The sequence below is a fragment of the Bombina bombina genome, chromosome 6, assembly GCF_027579735.1.
Source record: "Bombina bombina isolate aBomBom1 chromosome 6, aBomBom1.pri, whole genome shotgun sequence".
Classification (NCBI taxonomy): domain Eukaryota; kingdom Metazoa; phylum Chordata; class Amphibia; order Anura; family Bombinatoridae; genus Bombina; species Bombina bombina.
Genome location: NC_069504.1, coordinates 44,067,554 through 44,088,381, shown reverse-complemented (window position 1 = coordinate 44,088,381; position 20,828 = coordinate 44,067,554). Strand labels below are relative to the sequence as shown.

Below are 20,828 nucleotides of genomic sequence, written 5' to 3'. Positions count from 1 at the left end.
AGAGGATCACCCAAGCAGAGCTGCTATATAGCTCCTCCCCTCACATGTCATACCCAGTCATTCTCTTGCAAGTCTCAACAAAGAAGGAGGTCGCGAGAGGAGATAGGAGTTTTTACTTAATTCTTCAATCAAAAGTTTATTATTTTAAAATGGCACCGGAGTGTGCTGTTTTTTTCTATCAGGCAGTATTTAGAAGAAGAATCTGCCTGCGTTTTCTATGATCTTAGCAGACGTAACTAAGATCCACTGGCTGTTCTCGCACATTCTGAGGAGTGGGGTAACTTCAGAAAAGGGAATAGCATGCGGGGGCCCCCTCAAATGAGGTATGTGCAGTAAGATATTTTCTAGGAATGGAATTGACTAAGAAAACACTGCTGTTACCCATATGATGTAAGTACAGCCTTAAATGCAGTAGTAGCGACTGGTATTAGGCTGTTAAATGTATGCGCAGTTGAGTTATTTTCTAGGGACTAGAATTTGACTGAGAAAATACTGTTAATACTGTAATAATGTATGAGCCTTAACTGCAGTAGAAGCGACTGGTAGCAGGCTTAGTAATAACTTTGCATAACATTGGAAAAGTTTGTTTTTAAAACGTTTACTGGCATGTTATTCGTTTTGTGAGGTACTTTGGTGATAAATCTTTTTGGGCATGATTTTTTCCATATGGCTAACGTTTATTTCTGCATAGAAACCGTTATATCAGGTCTCCCACTGCTGTAATATGAGTGGGAGGGGCCTTTTTTTAGCGCCTTGTTGCGCAGTTATAATTCTAGCACAGTCTTCCTGCTTCTTCCTCCTTGATCCAGGACGTCTCCAGAGAGCTCAGGGGTCTTCAAAATTCATTTTTGAGGGAGGTAATCAGTCACAGCAGACCTGTGACAGTGTGTTTGACTGTGATAAAAGCGTTAAATCTTAAATTGATTATCCGTTTTTGGGTATTGAGGAGTTAATCATCTGTTTGCTAGTGGGTGCAATCCTCTGCTAATTTCATACATTTACTGTTAAAATTGTTGGCTATAACTGAATTAGTTCATTGTTATTTCAACTGTGACAGTTTTTTTGTGTTTTTAAAAGCGCTGCAGCTTGTAAATTTATTGAAAGATGTTTTTCCAAGCTTGCTAGCCTCATTGCTAGTCTGTTTAAACATGTCTGATACAGATGAATCTGCTTGTTCATTATGTTTAAAAGCCAATGTGGAGCCCAATAGAAATATGTGTACCAATTGTATTGATGTTACTTTAAATAAAAGTCAGTCTTTACCGGTAAAGAAATTATCACCAGACAACGAGGGGGAAGTTATGCCGCCTAACTCTCCTCACGTGTCAGTACCTTCGCCTCCCGCTCAGGAGGTGCGTGAGATTGTTACGCCAAGTACATCAAATCACTTTGCATGATATGGCTAATGTTATGAAAGAAGTATTATCTAATTTGCCTGAGTTAAGAGGCAAGCGCGATAGCTCTGGGTTAAGGACAGAGCGCGCTGATGACACGAGAGCCATGTCCGATACTGCATCACAATTTGCAGAACATGAGGACGGAGAGCTTCATTCTGGGGGTGACGGATCTGATCCAGGGAGACCAGATTCAGAAATTTCAAATTTTAAATTTAAGCTTGAGAACCTCCGTGTATTGCTAGGGGAGGTGTTAGCAGCTCTGAATGATTGCGACACGGTTGCAATCCCAGAAAAATTATGTAGGCTGGATAAATACTATGCGGTACCGGTGTGTACTGACGTTTTTCCTATACCTAAAAGGCTTACAGAGATTATTAGCAAGGAGTGGGATAGACCCGGTGTGCCCTTTTCCCCTCCTCCGATATTTAGAAAAATGTTCCCAATAGACGCAACCACACGAGACTTATGGCAGACGGTCCCTAAGGTGAAGGGAGCAGTTTCTACTTTAGCCAAGCGTACCACTATCCCGGTGGAGGATAGTTGTGCTTTCTCAGATCCAATGGATAAGAAATTGGAAGGTTACCTTAAGAAAATGTTTGTTCAACAAGGTTTTATATTACAGCCCCTTGCATGCATTGCGCCCGTCACTGCTGCGGCAGCATTCTGGTTTGAGTCTCTGGAAGAGGCGATTCGCACAGCACCATTGGATGAGATTATGAACAAGCTTAAAGCACTTAAGCTAGCTAATGCATTTGTTTCGGATGCCGTTGTGCATTTAACCAAACTAACGGCTAAGAACTCCGGATTCGCCATCCAGGCGCGCAGAGCGCTATGGCTTAAATCCTGGTCAGCAGATGTGACTTCTAAATCTAAATTGCTTAATATTCCTTTCAAAGGGCAGACCTTATTCGGGCCCGGCTTGAAAGAGATTATTGCTGACATTACTGGAGGTAAGGGTCACACCCTTTCTCAGGACATGGCCAAATCAAAGGCCAAACAGTCTAATTTTCGTGCCTTTCGTAATTTCAAGGCAGGAGCAGCATCAACTTCCTCCGCTCCAAAACAGGAAGGTACTGCTACTCGTTACAGACAGGGTTGGAAAGGCAACCAGTCCTGGAACAAGGGCAAGCAGGCCAGAAAACCTACTTCTGCCCCTAAGACAGCATGAAGAAAGGGCCCCCTATCCGGAAACGGATCTAGTGGGGGGCAGACTTTCTCTCTTCGCCCAGGCTTGGGCAAGAGATGTCCAGGATCCCTGGGCGTTGGAGATCATATCTCAGGGATACCTTCTGGACTTCAAATCTTCTCCTCGACAAGGGAGATTTCATCTGTCAAGGTTATCAACAAACCTAATAAAGAAAGAGGCATTTCTACGATGTGTACAAGACCTCTTAGTAATGGGAGTGATCCACCCGGTTCCGCGGACGGAACAAGGGCAAGGTTTTTACTCAAATCTGTTTGTGGTTCCCAAAAAAGAGGGAACCTTCAGGCCAATCTTGGACCTGAAGATCTTAAACAAATTCCTAAGGGTTCCATCGTTCAAAATGGAAACTATTCGAACCATCCTACCCATGATCCAAGAGGGTCAGTATATGACCACAGTGGACTTAAAGGATGCCTACCTTCACATACCGATTCACAAAGATCATTATCGATACCTAAGGTTTGCCTTTCTAGACAGGCATTACCAGTTTGTAGCTCTTCCCTTCGGGTTAGCTACGGCCCCGAGAATTTTTACAAAGGTTCTGGGCTCGCTTCTGGCGGTACTAAGACTGCGAGGCATAGCGGTGGCTCCGTACCTAGACGACATTCTGATACAAGCGTCAAGCTATTAAAATGCAAAGTCTCATACAGAGATAGTTCTAGCATTTCTGAGGTCGCATGGGTGGAAAGTGAACATGGAAAAGAGTTCTCTGTTACCACTCACAAGGGTTCCCTTTCTAGGGACTCTTATAGATTCTGTAGAGATGAAGATTTACCTGACGGAGTCCAGGTTATCAAAAATCCTCAATGCTTGCCGTGTCCTTCACTCCATTCCAAGCCCATCAGTAGCTCAGTGCATGGAAGTAATCGGCTTAATGGTCGCGCCAATGGACATAGTGCCATTTGCGCGCCTGCATCTCAGACCGCTGCAACTATGCATGCTAAGTCAGTGGAATGGGGATTACTCAGATCTGTCCCCTTTACTAAATCTGGACCAGGAGGCCAGAGATTCTCTTCTCTGGTGGTTGTCGCGGGTTCATCTGTCCAAAGGAATGACCTTTCGCAGACCAGATTGGACGATTGTAACAACAGATGCCAGCCTACTAGGCTGGGGTGCAGTCTGGAACTCCCTGAAGGCTCAGGGATCGTGGACTCAGGAGGAGAAACTCCTCCCAATAAACATTCTGGAATTAAGAGCAATATTCAATGCTCTTCTAGCTTGGCCTCAGTTAGCAACACTGAGGTTCATCAGATTTCAGTCGGACAACATCACGACTGTGGCTTACATCAATCATCAAGGGGGAACCAGGAGTTCCCTAGCGATGTTGGAAGTCTCAAAGATAATTCGCTGGGCAGAGTCTCACTCTTGCCACCTGTCAGCGATCTACATCCCAGGCGTGGAGAACTGGGAGGCGGACTTTCTAAGTCGCCAGACCTTTCATCCGGGGGAGTGGGAACTTCACCCGGAGGTATTTGCTCAACTGATTCGTCGTTGGGGCGAACCGGAGCTGGATCTCATGGCATCTCGCCAGAACGCCAAGCTTCCTTGTTACGGATCCAGGTCCAGGGACCCGGGAGCGGTGCTGGTAGATGCACTAGCAGCCCCTTGGGTTTTCAAAATAGCTTATGTGTTTCCACCATTTCCGTTGCTACCTCGACTGATTGCCAGGATCAAACAGGAGAGAGCATCGGTGATTCTGATAGCGCCTGCGTGGCCACGCAGGACCTGGTATGCAGACCTAGTGGACATGTCGTCCTGTCCACCATGGTCTCTGCCTCTGAGGCAGGACCTTCTAATTCAGGGTCCTTTCAACCATCCAAGCCTAATTTCTCTGAGGCTGACTGCATGGAGATTGAACGCTTGATTCTATCAAAGCGTGGGTTTTCGGAGTCGGTTATTGATACATTAATACAGGCTTGGAAACCTGTTACCAGAAAAATTTACCATAAGATATGGCGTAAATATTTATATTGGTGTGAATCCAGGAGTTACTCATGGAGTAAGGTTAGGATTCCTAGGATATTGGCCTTTCTACAAGAGGGTTTAGAAAAGGGCTTATCCGCTAGTTCGTTAAAGGGACAGATTTCTGCTCTGTCTATTCTTTTACACAAACGTCTGGCAGAGAATCCAGACGTCCAGGCTTTTTGTCAGGCTTTGGCTAGGATTAAGCCTGTGTTTAAAACTGTTGCTCCTCCGTGGAGCTTAAACTTGGTTCTGAAAGTTCTTCAGGGTGTTCCGTTTGAACCCCTTCATTCCATTGATATTAAGCTTTTATCTTGGAAAGTTCTGTTTTTGATGGCTATTTCCTCGGCTCGAAGAGTCTCTGAGTTATCTGCCTTACATTGCGATTCTCCTTATCTGATTTTTCATTCAGACAAGGTAGTTCTGCGTACTAAACCTGGGTTTTTACCTAAGGTTGTTTCTAACAGGAATATCAATCAAGAGATTGTTGTTCCATCATTATGTCCTAATCCTTCTTCAAAGAAGGAACGTCTTTTGCATAATCTGGACGTAGTCCCTGCCCTAAAGTTTTACTTACAGGCAACTAAAGATTTTCGACAAACTTCTTCTCTGTTTGTCGTTTATTCTGGACAGAGGAGAGGTCAAAAGGCTTCGGCAACCTCTCTCTCATTTTGGCTTCGTAGCATAATACGTTTAGCCTATGAGACTGCTGGACAGCAGCCTCCTGAAAAAATTACAGCTCATTCCACTAGAGCTGTGGCTTCCACCTGGGCCTTTAAGAATGAGGCCTCTGTTGAACAGATTTGCAAGGCTGCAACTTGGTCTTCACTTCATACCTTTTCAAAATTTTATAAATTTGACACTTTTGCTTCTTCGGAGGCTGTTTTTGGGAGAAAGGTTCTACAGGCAGTGGTTCCTTCTGTTTAATGTTCCTGCCTTGTCCCTCCCATCATCCGTGTACTTTAGCTTTGGTATTGGTATCCCATAAGTAATGGATGACCCGTGGACTGAACACACTTAACAAGAGAAAACATAATTTATGCTTACCTGATAAATTTATTTCTCTTGTAGTGTGTTCAGTCCACGGCCCGCCCTGTCTTTTTTTGATGCAGTTCTAAATTTTAATTAAAACTCCAGTCACCACTGCACCCTATAGTTTCTCCTTTCTCGTCTTGTTTCGGTCGAATGACTGGATATGACATGTGAGGGGAGGAGCTATATAGCAGCTCTGCTTGGGTGATCCTCTTGCAACTTCCTGTTGGGAAGGAGAATATATCCCATAAGTAATGGATGACCCGTGGACTGAACACACTACAAGAGAAATAAATTTATCAGGTAAGCATAAATTGTTTTTATCATTTATTTCAAATTCATTACATTTGTTAAAGGGACATTAAAGATTAGTCTGAGAATAACATGTAGATGCATTTTTTAAATGTTTTATTAGCCATTTAAATATCGAGATATTGCTCATAGAGAAGATAATCTTAGAGGAATTTATCCATGTGGCCCCTGCAAATACTGCATGTATATCCGTTATGTTATGGAAGTAAACATTTTTCCACAAGGTGTTAAACATTTTAACGATCTATTTAAATACAGAACCAAAAATATTATATGCTGTTTAGAATTTACGTGTGAAAAAAAATATGTAGGTACGTCCTCTAGAGAATGCCATAACAGCAAACCGTAATTAGAGTGTTGGATCTTACAAAGGGTCAAATTGGGAAGAGGTGAAATTGAGAGTGCTTTGTTAAGAGCAGATAGCAGATCGATCTTCTGTCCCCTTTTGGCATGAATGAACAGATCGTTTATGGTTCTTTTCTTTGTAGTTCTTTGTAGATATGAACTCTACAAGTTTTTGGTACTTTAACTAGCATTTAATTATCAATCTTATTACTTATGGTATGTAAAATGTGTGTAGCTATTGGATCAAATCTATCCTTTTCCATCTAAAGGGGAGGAGAGTCCACGGCTTCATTCATTACTATTGGGAATTAAGAACCTGACCACCAGGAGGAGGCAAAGACACCCCAGCCAAAGGCTTAAATACCTCCCCCACTTCCCTAATCCCCCAGTCATTCTTTGCCTTTTGTCACAGGAGGATGGCAAAGGAGTGCCGGAGTTTCAGAGTAGTCTCTTATGGAGGGTAGTACTCTTCGCATTGGGACTGGAGTTTTAAGTAGTCCTGTCAGCCTCTCAGTGAGAGCCTGGGCGAAAGTTAGAGTCCGGAGATGCAGGGAGAGTCTTTCTGCGAAACCATCCTGACTCATATTAACAGCTCTATAAGCAATCAGCATTGACGAGTTTCGCTGCCTGCTTTCTACACTCAAGTCCATGTCAGGAGCGAGGCTACTAACCTGTCACACTTGAAGGGCCTTGTTCCTGTTCCATGGCGTAGATTCTGGTACTATTGTTTCATTTTTTATTTATAATGATAACATAGAAGACAGAGTCACAGTGTGGCGCCTTTTTATCTTTACAGAATCAAGGGTTACTAGTCCTGGAATGGGGGGATTATTGAACAGGGGGGGGTTATACATGATATTTTTTTATTGTGTCATTTTTGCGTTATGTGCGAGATGAGGCTCTGGCAATGTGTGGAACATTTAGGTTACTTGCAGGAATCTTGTGCGGCCATTTTTGACGCGTTTTTCTCTAGTGCAGGGGCGGTCCTGCCAGGCATTCCACGTGACTGGGTGTGTCTATCCTTCTCTGTTGATCTGTGGCACGGGAGACGTAGCGGTTTCTGTAGTCTGTGTCCTAGGACATGGTGAGTGCCCTGGCCATTGGTGATATAAAGGTGCCTTTTTGTAAATTAAATTAGTCTACCCATAAGCGCAAGCAATGGAGGACTCTGATGCATTAGAGGGTTCTCCCTCCTTAACAAAGTCTCATTCCTTTGTTTATTGTGAGGAGGTTCTGGTAGATCAGCCTGCTCAACTATGTTCCACAGGCCTTGATAAAGTTACAATTTCTAAATGTAAACGGATGTCTAATACTACTGAGCCGTCCACCTCTGAGCGTTCTTCGTCCCGGGAGGTGCGTTCCCTACATTCATCTCCGATTGCACATGCAGCGCCCCGGGGTCCAGCCATTACTCCTTCGGGAGAAATTTGTTGGCCGTCAGACTTTGCAGACCAACTGGAATTGGCGGTTTTCAAAAGTGATCCACGTTCTGCTAAGAGCAAGCGTAGGGTTTATCATAGCGACCCGGCCCAGGATTTGTTCTCGCTGATGGAAGATCAAGAGGCTCTATATGATGACAAGGCCCACTCTGGGTCAGAGTCCGTGTCATCTAAACCTCCGGCGGCGGAGGAGCCTGGTTATAGGTTTAGGATGGAGAATTTGCACTTTCTGCTATGGCAGGTGCTTGCTACTCTGGAGGTTCCGAAACCTAAGATACCAGAGGAACCTGCAATTCCTAAGCTTGACAAGGTATACGAGGACAGGGTAGTACCTCAGTCTTTCCCGGTTCCCGTTAAGATGGCTAATATTATTAAGAACGAATGAGAGCGATTAGGTTCTTCCTTTTTCTCTTCTTCCTTTAAAAAACTGTTCCCTGTTCCAGACTCTCAGCTTGAGCTGTGTGGACCATCCCTAAGGTGGATGGGGCTATCTCTACGCTCGCGAAGCGGACGACTATTCCCCTCAAGGATAGTTAGTCGTTTATAGAGCACATGGATAAAAAGCTGGAATACATTTTGCGAAAGATGTTTCAGCACACAGGGTTTGTTTTTCAGCCAGCAGTGGCCGTTGCGGCGGTCTCTGGAGCTGCGACATATTGGTGTGAATCCCTGTGTGAAATGGTCGAGGGGTAAACATCCATCGACGAGATACAGGAGAAGATTAAGGCGCTGAAGGTCCCCAATTCTTTCATCTGTGATGCCAATATGCAAATTATTTGCCTGAATGCTAAGCTGTCAGGTTTTTCTGTTTTAGCGAGCAGGGCATTGTGGCTAAATAAGAAGGCTAAGCCTTAGGATAAGAAGGCTAAGCCTAAGGGATCTACTTTTCGTCCCTTTCGCGCGCACAAGACCCAGCGCCAGCAACCCTCCTCAAAAGCGGATTAGTCCAAAGGATCTCGGAAGCCGGCTCAATCTTGGAACAAGTCTATGCAGAGCAAGAAGCCCGCCGAGACCAAATCCGGTCTCCGGATCAAGTAGGGGGCAGATTATCTCATTTCTCAGGCGCATGGTTGCAGGACGTTCAGGACCCCTGGGTTTTAGAAGTTGTCTCCCAGGTTTTCAGGATAGGATTTATATCCCATCCGCCCGAGGGCAGATTCCTCCTGTCAAACCTGTCTTCAAGACCAGAGAAGAGAGAGGCCTTTCTAGAGTGTGTGAGAGATCTCGCCTCTCTCGAGGTTATCGTACCAGTACCCCTAGCAGAAAGGGGTCTAGGGTACTATTCCATCGTTTTTGTGGTTCCAAAGAAGGAGGGCACGTTCCGCCCGATTCTGGACTTAAAGTGTTTAAACAAGTTTCTGAGTGTTCCATCATTTAAAATGGAAATGATCAGATCTATTCTGCCCTTAGTATAAGAGGGACAGTTCATGACAACTGTAGACTTGAAGGAAGCTTACCTTCATGTGCCAATTTACAGGGACCACTTTAGGTCCCTAAGATTTGCATTTCTGGACCAACTCTTCCAGTTTGTGGCCCTTCCTTTTGGTCTAGCGACGGCCCCGAGGGACTTCACAAAGGTTCTGGGGGTGCTGCTTGCAGTGGCCAGATCCAGGGGCATTGCGGTAGCACCTTACCTGGACGACATCCTAGTTCAGGCGCCGTCGCTCAGCCTCGCAGAGGATCATTCGAGGGCTCTTCTTCTGCTCCAATCTCACGGTTGGAAGATCAACTCAAGAAAGAGTTCCCTGGTTCCTAGCAACAGGGTGGAGTTCCTTGGCACGATAATAGCCTCTATGTCTATGAAGATATTTCTCACAGACCAGTGGCGCAAGAAGCTTGCGTCCACCTGTCTTGCCCTTCAGTCCTCCACAAGCCCATCGGTGGCTCAATGTATGCAGGCGATAGGTCTCTTGGTGTCAAGCATAGATGTCATCCCATTCGCCAGGTTCCATCTCAGACCTCTTCAATTGTGCATGTTGAGACAGTGGAACAGGGATCATTCAGATCTATCACAGCTGATACCCATGGATGCTCGGACTCGGAGCTCCCTCTCTTGGTGGATCCTTCCGGAGCAACTATCCATGGGGACATCCTTCTTGAGACCGTCCTGGGAGATTGTGACCACGGACGCCAGTCTGACAGGATGGGGAGCTGTTCGGGGTGTCAGGATGGCACAAGGAAAGTGAGTGGTCCAGGGAGGAGTCTCTCCTTCCGATCAATATCCTAGAACTAGGAGCAATTTAGAATGCTCTGAAGGCATGGCCTTCTCTGGAATCGGTCAGTTTAATCAGATTCCAGACCGACAACATTACCTCAGTGGCTTACATTGTTAAAGTTGGGGAACGCCGGAGATAGATCTCATGGCATCCATACTCAATTGCAAGATATCTCTATACATGTCGAGGTCCAGGGATCCCCAGGCAGAGCTGATGGATGCCTTAGTGGTTTCTTGGGGATTCAGCCTAGCTTACATTTTTCCAACATTACCTCTTCTACCTCGCGTAGTGGCATGCATCAAACAGGAGCAGGCCCCGGCCATTCTGATTGCTCCTTCGTGGCCGAGGACGTGGTTTGCGGATCTGGTGGGGATGTCATCCTCTCTGCCGTGGAGGTTACCCTGTCACAGGGATCTGCTGTCGCAGGGCCCCTTTCAACATCAAAATCTAGATTCTCTGAGGCTGACTGCGTGGAGATTGAATGCCTGGTCTTAGCCAAGAGAGGCTTTTCTGACAGAGTGATTGATACTCTAATTCAGGCAAGGAAGCCAGTCACTCGTCGCATCTACCATAAGGTGTGGAGGACTTACTTGTCCTGATGTGAGAAGCATGGATATCCTTGGCAGAAGGTGAATATATCCAGGATTCTGTCCTTTCTCCAAGATGGTTTGGTGAAGGGTCTTGCCGCTAATTCCTTAGTATACACAATGATTAGTACAGCAACTTAGGAGTGCAGTGCAAGTGAAGACAGGGTCCTGCCAAGTCCCCCCAATTCCAGCAATAGATATACATATGTCCACAGCACTGTGTCTTTCAAATCTCTTTATTCTCTGTACATAACAGGTATATAAACAGCGACGTTTCGAGTGTTGAGTAAGAGTGGCAACACTCGAAACGTCGCTGTTTATATACCTGTTATGTACAGAGAATAAAGAGATTTGAAAGACACAGTGCTGTGGACATATGTATATCTATTGCCGCTAATTCCTTAAATGGACAGATTTCGGCATTATCAGTTTGGTTGCATAGGAGACTTTTGTTCAGACTCTGTCTAGAATCAGGCCTGTCTTTAGACAGTCGTCTCCACCTTGGAGCTTAAATTTAGTCCTTAAGGTTTTGCAGAGGGTTCCGTTTGAACCTATACATTCCATTGATATTAAGATTCTGTCCTGGAAGGTTCTCTTCCTGTTGGCTATTGCATTGGCACGCATAGTATCTGAACTAGCTTCCTTTCAATGTGATCCTCCTTATCTGGTGTTTCATGTGGATAAGGCTGTACTTCGCACTGGGTTGGGCTTTCTCCTCAAGGTGGTGTCTAACTGTAACATCAATCAGGAATTAGTTGTTCCTTCTTTGTGTCCTAACCCTTCTTCTTCATAGGAGAGGTTACTTCATAACCTGGATGTGGTTCATGCCTTGAAGTTCTATTTTCAGGCTACAAAGGATTTCAGACAGTCTACATCCCTTTTTGTGGTGTATTTCGGGAAGCGTAAGGGTCAAAGGGCCTCTGCTACTTCTTTGTCTTTTTGGTTGAAGAGGTTGATTCGCTTGGCTTATGAGACAGTGGGACATAAGCCTCCTCAGATGATCACGGCTCATTCAACTAGAGCTGTGGCTTTGTCTTGGGCCTTCAAGAATGAGGCCTCTATGAAGCAAATTTGTAAGGCGCTATCTGGTGGTCCTTACACACTTTTACAAAGTTTTACCAGTTTGACGTCTTTGCTTCTGTGGAAGCTGTTTTTGGAAGAAAGGTTTTGCAGGCTGTGGTGCCCTCAGATTAGGGTCCGCCTTTTTACCCTCCCGGTTTCATTCAGTGTCCTCTAAAGCTTGGGTATATGTTCCCAACAGTAATGAATGAAGCCGTGGACTCTCCTCCCCTTTAGATGGAAAACCTAAATTATGCTTACCTGATAATTTAATTTCCATTGAAGGGAGGAGAGTCCACGGCTCTCGCCCATATCTCCGTAGGGCGGACCTAAATTTAATTATCTTCTGGCACCTTTTATACCCTGATATTTCTCCTACTGTTCCTGGTTCCCCCGGCAGAATGAATGGGGGATGAGGGAAGTGGGGGAGGTATTTAAGTCTTTGGCTGGGGAATCTTTGCCTCCTCCTGGTGGCCAGGTTCTTAATTTGCAATAGTAATGAATGAAGCCGTGGACTCTCCTCCCGTCTATGGAAATGAAATTATCAGGTAAGCATAATTTATGTTTTAGCTAAATAGATTCAGGTTAAATATCTAGCGCCTGTAGAGAATTTGTTGATATGTTTATTTTTGAACTCTTAATAAGATATCTGTGACTGTAGTTTGAATATATATATATAGATTATTTAACGATACATATTGATGTGATTGGTGGACATTTCTGTAGTGTTGTTAAAATAGTTTTCATTGTAGAATTTTGCTTGTGTTATGTGACGCTAATAACATAGATGGTGCAAATACATTTGTGGCCATTTTTTTATTATCAAACTTGGTATTCAAGATATAGAAACTGTTAGTGACCTCTGGGTTTGGTTGGGGCTACACCAACCAAATTTGTATTTTTGGAATAACGTGTTACAACGGTTTCACTTTTTTGGTGCCACTTGATATGGGTACCGTATTTGGTTACTATATGACATATGGTGATGCCTTTATCTAAGCATCTTGACTGTCTTATGACGATGCCCACAACATATGCAGAATAAATATCATTCCGGGCTAATTTGTTATTATTAGCTAGATTTGGCAATTTTTATATAGAATCTATCAGTTAGTCACAATCTGTTGGATTGGTTGTAGCGTGAGGTGTGGACCTACTAACCTTGATTGATTGGAATAATAGGTCACAATTGTTTTTCTTTTCTTGTCCCATGGGGTACTGTGATTGGGTACTTTGACACATGGTTCACCTAATGGTTTCTGATTGGCTGTTTGTTTTTTAAAACAGTGAAGTCAGGTGATGGACCTTTGACAAAGCAGTGGCTACACGCATGTCAGGTATTCTCACTGCCTCCCAATTTGTACAAATCTAATAGTTTAATTTTGTATGACCTTTTCATGAATTATGAACTTAGTGCATAACCCTTTTTCTTCTGTTATGTGTGATCAGTCCACGGGTCATCATTACTTCTGGGATATAACTCCTCCCCAACAGGAAATGCAAGAGGATTCACCCAGCAGAGCTGCATATAGCTCCTCCCCTCTACGTCAGTCCCAGTCATTCTCTTGCACCCAACGACTAGATAGGATGTGTGAGAGGACTATGGTGATTATACTTAGTTTTTATGACTTCAATCAAAAGTTTGTTATTTTATAATAGCACCGGAGCGTGTTATTACTTCTCTGGCAGACTTTGAGGAAGAATCTACCAGAGTTTTTACTATGATTTTAACCGGAGTAGTTAAGATCATATTGCTGTTCTCGGCCATCTGAGGGAGGTAAAAGCTTCAGATCAGGGGACAGGGGCAGATGAATCTGCATTGAGGTATGTAGCAGTTTTTATTTTCTGAATGGAATTGATGAGAAAATCCTGCTATACCGTTATAATGACATGTATGTATACACTTCAGTATTCTGGGAATGGTACTTCACCGGAACTACTCTGTTAAAGGTCACTAATCTTTTTAATAAGTATTATATCATGTTAAACGTTTTTGCTGGAATGTAGAATCGTTTACATTGCTGAGGTACTGAGTAAATAAATGTTTGGGCTTTATTTTCCACTTGGCAGTAGTTTGCTTTGAATTGTGACAGTTTCGTTTCTCTTCACTGCTGTGTGTGAGAGGGAGGGGCCGTTTTTGGCGCTCTTTGCTACGCATCAACAATTTCCAGTCAGCTATTATTATTTTTCCTGCATGATCCGGTTCATCTCTGACAGATCTCAGGGGTCTTCAAACTTCTTGAAGGGAGGTACATTCTCTCAGCAGAGCTGTGAGAATTTTTTATATTGACTGTGGATAAAGACGTTACTCAATAATTTTTATGTCAAATTTAGTTATGTTATCTTACTAATGGGAACAAAACCTTTGCTAAAAGTTGTGTTGTTTTAAAGTTGATGTTATAACTGTTTCTCAGTTCATTATCTCAACTGTCATTTAATCGTTTAAGTACCTCTTTGAGGCACAGTACGTTTTTGCTAAAAAAGATTATAACCAGGTTGCAAGTTATTGCTAGTGTGTTAAACATGTCTGACTCAGAGGAAGATATCTGTGTCATTTGTTCCAATGCCAAGGTGGAGCCCAATAGAAATTTATGTACTAACTGTATTGATGCTACTTTAAATAAAAGTCAATCTGTACAATGTGAACAAATTTCACCAATCTGCGAGGGGAGAGTTATGCCGACTAACTCGCCTCACGCGGCAGTACCTGCATCTCCCGCCCGGGAGGTGCGTGATATTATGGCGCCTAGTACATCTGGGCGGCCATTACAGATAACATTACAAGATATGGCTACTGTTATGACTGAAGTTTTGTCTAAATTACCAGAACTAAGAGGCAAGCGTGATCACTCTGGGGTGAGAACAGAGTGCGCTGACAATACTAGGGCCATGTCTGATACTGCGTCACAGCTTGCAGAGCATGAGGACGGAGAGCTTCATTCTGTGGGTGACGGTTCTGATCCAAACAGATTGGATTCAGATATTTCAAATTTTAAATTTAAATTGGAGAACCTCCGTGTATTACTAGGGGAGGTCTTAGCAGCTCTCAATGATTGTAACACCGTTGCAATACCAGAGAAACTATGTAGGTTGGATAAATACTTTGCGGTACCGGCGAGTACTGACGTTTTTCCTATACCTAAGAGATTAACTGAAATTGTTACTAAGGAGTGGGATAGACCCGGTGTGCCGTTCTCACCCCCTCCAATATTTAGAAAGATGTTTCCAATAGACGCCACCACTCGGGACTTATGGCAAACGGTCCCTAAGGTGGAGGGAGCAGTTTCTACTCTAGCTAAGCGTACCACTATCCCGGTGGAGGATAGCTGTGCCTTTTCAGATCCAATGGATAAAAAATTAGAGGGTTACCTTAAGAAAATGTTTGTTCAACAAGGTTTTATTTTGCAACCCCTTGCATGTATCGCGCCGATTACGGCTGCGGCAGCATTTTGGATTGAGTCTCTGGAAGAGAACCTTAGTTCATCTACACTAGACGACATTATGGACAGGCTTAGAGTCCTTAAACTAGCTAATTCATTCATTTCGGAGGCCGTAGTACATTTAACCAAACTTACGGCTAAGAACTCAGGATTCGCCATACAGGCACGTAGGGCACTGTGGCTAAAATCCTGGTCAGCTGATGTTACTTCTAAGTCCAAATTACTTAATATACCTTTCAAGGGGCAGTCCTTATTTGGGCCCGGTTTGAAAGAAATTATCGCTGACATTACAGGAGGTAAGGGCCACGCCCTACCTCAAGACAAAGCCAAAGCTAAGGCTAGACAGTCTAATTTTCGTCCCTTTCGGAATTTCAAAACAGGAGCAGCATCAACCTCCACTGCACCAAAACAGGAAGGAGCTGTTGCTCGTTACAGGCAAGGCTGGAAGCCCAACCAGTCCTGGAACAAGGGCAAACAGGCCAGGAAACCTGCTGCTGCCCCAAAGACAGCATGAGCCGAGAGCCCCCGATCCGGGACCGGATCTAGTGGGGGGCAGACTTTCTCTCTTCGCCCAGGCCTGGGCAAGAGATGTTCAGGATCCCTGGGCGCTAGAGATCATATCTCAGGGATACCTTCTAGACTTCAAATTATCTCCCCCAAGAGGGAGATTTCATCTGTCAAGATTGTCAACAAACCAGATAAAGAAGGAAGCGTTTCTACGCTGTGTACAAGATCTGTTATTAATGGGAGTGATCCATCCGGTTCCGCGGTCGGAACAAGGACAAGGGTTCTACTCAAACCTGTTTGTGGTTCCCAAAAAAGAGGGAACTTTCAGACCAATCTTAGATTTAAAGATTCTAAACAAATTCCTAAGAGTTCCATCGTTCAAAATGGAAACTATTCGGACAATCTTGCCCATGATCCAAAAGGGTCAGTACATGACCACAGTGGATTTAAAAGATGCTTACCTTCACATACCGATCCACAAAGATCATCACCGGTATCTACGGTTTGCCTTCCTAGACAGGCACTACCAGTTTGTAGCTCTTCCATTCGGATTGGCTACGGCCCCAAGAATCTTCACAAAGATTCTAGGTGCCCTCCTGGCGGTACTAAGACCGCGAGGGATTTCGGTAGCTCCGTACCTAGACGACATTCTAATACAAGCTTCAAGCTTTCAAACTGCCAAGTCTCATACAGAGTTGGTTCTGGCATTTCTAAGGTCGCATGGATGGAAAGTGAACGAAAAGAAGAGTTCTCTTTTTCCTCTCACAAGAGTTCCATTCTTGGGGACTCTTATAGATTCTGTAGAAATGAAGATTTACCTGACAGAGGACAGGTTAACAAAGCTTCAAGATGCATGCCGTGTCCTTCATTCCATTCAACACCCGTCAGTAGCTCAATGCATGGAGGTGATCGGCTTAATGGTAGCGGCAATGGACATAGTACCTTTTGCACGCCTACACCTCAGACCGCTGCAATTATGCATGCTAAGTCAGTGGAATGGGGATTACTCAGATTTGTCCCCTACTCTGAATCTGAATCAAGAGACCAGAAATTCTCTTCTATGGTGGCTTCATCGGCCACACCTGTCCAGGGGGATGCCATTCAGCAGGCCAGACTGGACAATTGTAACAACAGACGCCAGCCTACTAGGTTGGGGCGCTGTCTGGAATTCTCTGAAGGCTCAGGGATTATGGAATCAGGAGGAGAGTCTCCTTCCAATAAACATTCTGGAATTGAGAGCAGTTCTCAATGCCCTTCTGGCTTGGCCCCAATTAACAACTCGGGGGTTCATCAGGTTTCAGTCGGACAATATCACGACTGTAGCTTACATCAACCATCAGGGAGGGACAAGAAGCTCCCTAGCAATGATGGAAGTATCAAAGATAATTCGATGGGCAGAGTCTCACTCTTGCCACCTGTCAGCAATCCACATCCCGGGAGTGGAGAACTGGGAGGCGGATTTCTTGAGTCGCCAGACTTTTCATCCGGGGGAGTGGGAACTTCATCCGGAGGTCTTTGCCCAAATACTTCGACGTTGGGGCAAACCACAGATAGATCTCATGGCGTCTCGCCAGAACGCCAAGCTTCCTCACTACGGGTCCAGATCCAGGGATCCGGGAGCGGTTCTGATAGATGCTTTGACAGCACCTTGGAACTTCGGGATGGCTTATGTGTTTCCACCCTTCCCGCTGCTTCCTCGATTGATTGCCAAAATCAAACAGGAGAGAGCATCAGTGATTCTAATAGCACCTGCATGGCCACGCAGGACTTGGTATGCAGATCTAGTGGACATGTCATCCTGTCCGCCTTGGTCTCTACCTCTAAGACAGGACCTTCTGATACAGGGTCCGTTCAAACATCAAAATCTAACTTCTCTGAAGCTGACTGCTTGGAAATTGAACGCTTGATTTTATCAAAACGTGGTTTTTCTGAGTCGGTTATTGATACCCTGATACAGGCTAGGAAGCCTGTTACCAGAAAGATTTACCATAAAATATGGCGTAAATACCTATACTGGTGTGAATCCAAACGTTACTCCTGGAGTAAGGTTAGGATCTCTAGGATCTTGTCTTTTCTACAAGAAGGCTTAGAAAAGGGTTTATCGGCTAGTTCATTAAAGGGACAGATTTCAGCTCTGTCCATCTTGTTACACAGGCGTCTGTCAGAAAATCCAGACGTCCAGGCCTTTTGTCAGGCTTTAGCTAGGATCAAGCCTGTGTTTAAAGCTGTTGCTCCACCATGGAGTTTAAACTTAGTTCTTAACGTTTTACAGGGTGTTCCGTTTGAACCCCTTCATTCCATTGATATAAAATTGTTATCTTGGAAAGTTCTGTTTTTAATGGCTATTTCCTCGGCTCGAAGAGTCTCTGAGTTATCAGCATTACATTGTGATTCTCCTTATCTGATTTTTCACTCAGACAAGGTAGTTCTGCGTACTAAACCTGGGTTCTTACCTAAGGTAGTTACTAACAGGAATATCAATCAAGAGATTGTTGTTCCATCCTTGTGTCCAAATCCTTCTTCAAAGAAGGAACGTCTTCTACACAATCTGGATGTAGTTCGTGCCCTCAAGTTCTACTTGCAGGCAACTAAAGATTTTCGTCAAACTTCTTCCCTGTTTGTCGTTTATTCTGGACAGAGGAGAGGTCAAAAAGCTTCTGCTACCTCTCTCTCTTTTTGGCTTCGTAGCATAATACGTTTAGCCTATGAGACTGCTGGACAGCAGCCTCCTGAAAGAATTACAGCCCACTCCACTAGAGCTGTGGCTTCCACTTGGGCCTTTAAGAATGAGGCCTCTGTTGAACAGATTTGCAAGGCTGCAACTTGGTCTTCGCTTCATACTTTTTCCAAATTTTACAAATTTGATACTTTTGCTTCTTCGGAGGCTATTTTTGGGAGAAAGGTTCTTCAGGCAGTGGTTCCTTCTGTATAATGAGCCTGCCTATCCCTCCCGTCATCCGTGTACTTTTGCTTTGGTATTGGTATCCCAGAAGTAATGATGACCCGTGGACTGATCACACATAACAGAAGAAAACATAATTTATGCTTACCTGATAAATTCCTTTCTTCTGTTGTGTGATCAGTCCACGGCCCGCCCTGTTTTTAAGGCAGGTAAATATTTTTTAAATTATACTCCAGTCACCACTTCACCCTTGGTTACTCCTTTCTCGTTGATTCTTGGTCGAATGACTGGGACTGACGTAGAGGGGAGGAGCTATATGCAGCTCTGCTGGGTGAATCCTCTTGCATTTCCTGTTGGGGAGGAGTTATATCCCAGAAGTAATGATGACCCGTGGACTGATCACACAACAGAAGAAAGGAATTTATCAGGTAAGCATAAATTATGTTTTTTGTAGATGTAGCTCGAGGATACTAAGCTTTTTAAAATAATTCCCCAGGAGTAGTGTGAAAGTATTGATAAGTCATTTGGTTTTATTGAGTTATTTATTTTGTTCTTTCAGTACACTGGTAATTGGGGATAATCACCCAATTTCTGCTAATTTATGACTGCTTTATTTCCATTTTCTGTACATGGGGGGCAGGAATGTCTAAATGTTTTTTAATATTTTAATATGTCCTTATTTTATTTATATTTAATTAAAGGTTGTTTTATCATATTAAGCTTTCCTTCTTCTTCATGTTAGCTATTTATTGTATTGTACACACTCCCATCCTAATGATGTTAAGTGTGCCACACTAATGCACATTTTCTCTATTTAATGTTATTAAATATTGACAAGTTAAGTGTAAAGTTTTAGTGTCTATAAAACAATGGTATGCTATGTTGTAATTTAGGTTACCTTCTCTGCTGTGGCCAATTAGAGACGGTTATCAATAGGTCACTAGAGTGCAACTAATAGCTGTGCAGAATGTAACAATGTTCTGCACTTCCATATCTAACAGGAAATGAAAAGCTCACAATTTCAGAATGGAATTACAGGAAAAGGGGACAAAATAAATAATGAGCGTATATTGCAAGATTTGTTTTTATATATGATTAATCATTTGATATTACCATCTCAAAGTGTTTTTTAATGTCCCTTTAACTAAAGAAAAGATAATATTCTCATTAATTTAAATACGTAGACTGTGAGCTCTCTTTTTCCTGTACTAGATTTGTTTAGTTTTGTTATGTTTTGTATTTTATCACAAATCCTTGTCATTGTAAGCCCCTATCACTGTACCCAGCACTATGGAATTTGGCGGCACTATACAAATAAATTATAATAATAATAGAATGTATTGCTTCATTTGGAGAATTAATTTACTATTGCTTTAAAAAAGCGTGTGTGGTGCCCCTTACAGTCTAATAGAATCCCCACAGTAGATTATAATTTTATTACTATGCATACACGTTCAGGACCTCTGATATAAAGTATTTCAAGTCCAACATTTAAGATAGACTTGCATGCTGCTATCTCAAGAGATAAAATATTAGATAAGTTGTGAGTTGCAATTTATAGAATTGACAGAATTGATTAGATGCAACAAACGAAAAAATTAGTCCAGACAAAATATTAGTATATTGACTCCTTCCTGGCAGAGAGCCATTGTACCAAAGTAATTATCACAGCAGAAAACCATACCGTTATTAAGCATCTTCAAACTTTGCGCACAATCCAACTAGATAATTTAAATGTAAATTCGGAATGAAAGGCTCAAGTAAAATCTGTACTTTGCTCCCAAGGTGAATGAAATTTCTTGTCTTGTTCCTGGCTTCTAGCAGAATTCATATATTGGAGACATCCATTTTTTTAAGTGTTGTGTTCATAAAAAATAAAGTACATAGTTTAAGGGACATGAAACCCAACCAAAGAATGTATTTTCTTCATAAATGGAAAGAGTCCACAGCTGCGTTCATTACTTTTGGGAAATAAGAACCTGGCCACCAGGAGGAGGCAAAGACACCCCACCCAAAGGCTTAAATACTCCTCCTACTTCCCTCATCCCCCAGTCATTCTTTGCCTTTTGTCCCATGAAGTTGGCAGAGAAGTGTCAGAATTTATTTTGTCTCTCATGGAGTGTAGTACTCTTAGACATGGGACAGGAGTTTAAAGTAATCCTATCAGTCTCTCAGTGAGGGCTTGGATGAAAGTTAGAGTCCGGAGATGCAGTAAGAGTCTTTCTGCGAAACCATCCCGACTCATGTTAACAGCTCCTCAAGAAATCGGGGTTGTCTAACTTCGCTCCGCTGCCTACTTTCTTCTCTCACGTCTATGGTGTAGGCGATGCTACTGTTACGGTTACCCTTAGTCTCGCTGAGAGATGGACCGCTTAGTAGCCTGGATCCCTATTGCTAAAGAGGGGAGAAGCTGCTTTCCATAGTAT

At 43.4% G+C, this 20,828-nt stretch overlaps 1 protein-coding gene across 1 annotated transcript in view; it reads left to right on the top strand.

Moving 5' to 3' along the window:
* The window catches only part of EXOC4 (exocyst complex component 4), a 1,163,948-nt gene that overhangs the window by 463,025 nt on the left and 680,095 nt on the right, over window positions 1-20,828 (top strand). The gene's annotated exons all lie outside the window — the stretch shown is intronic.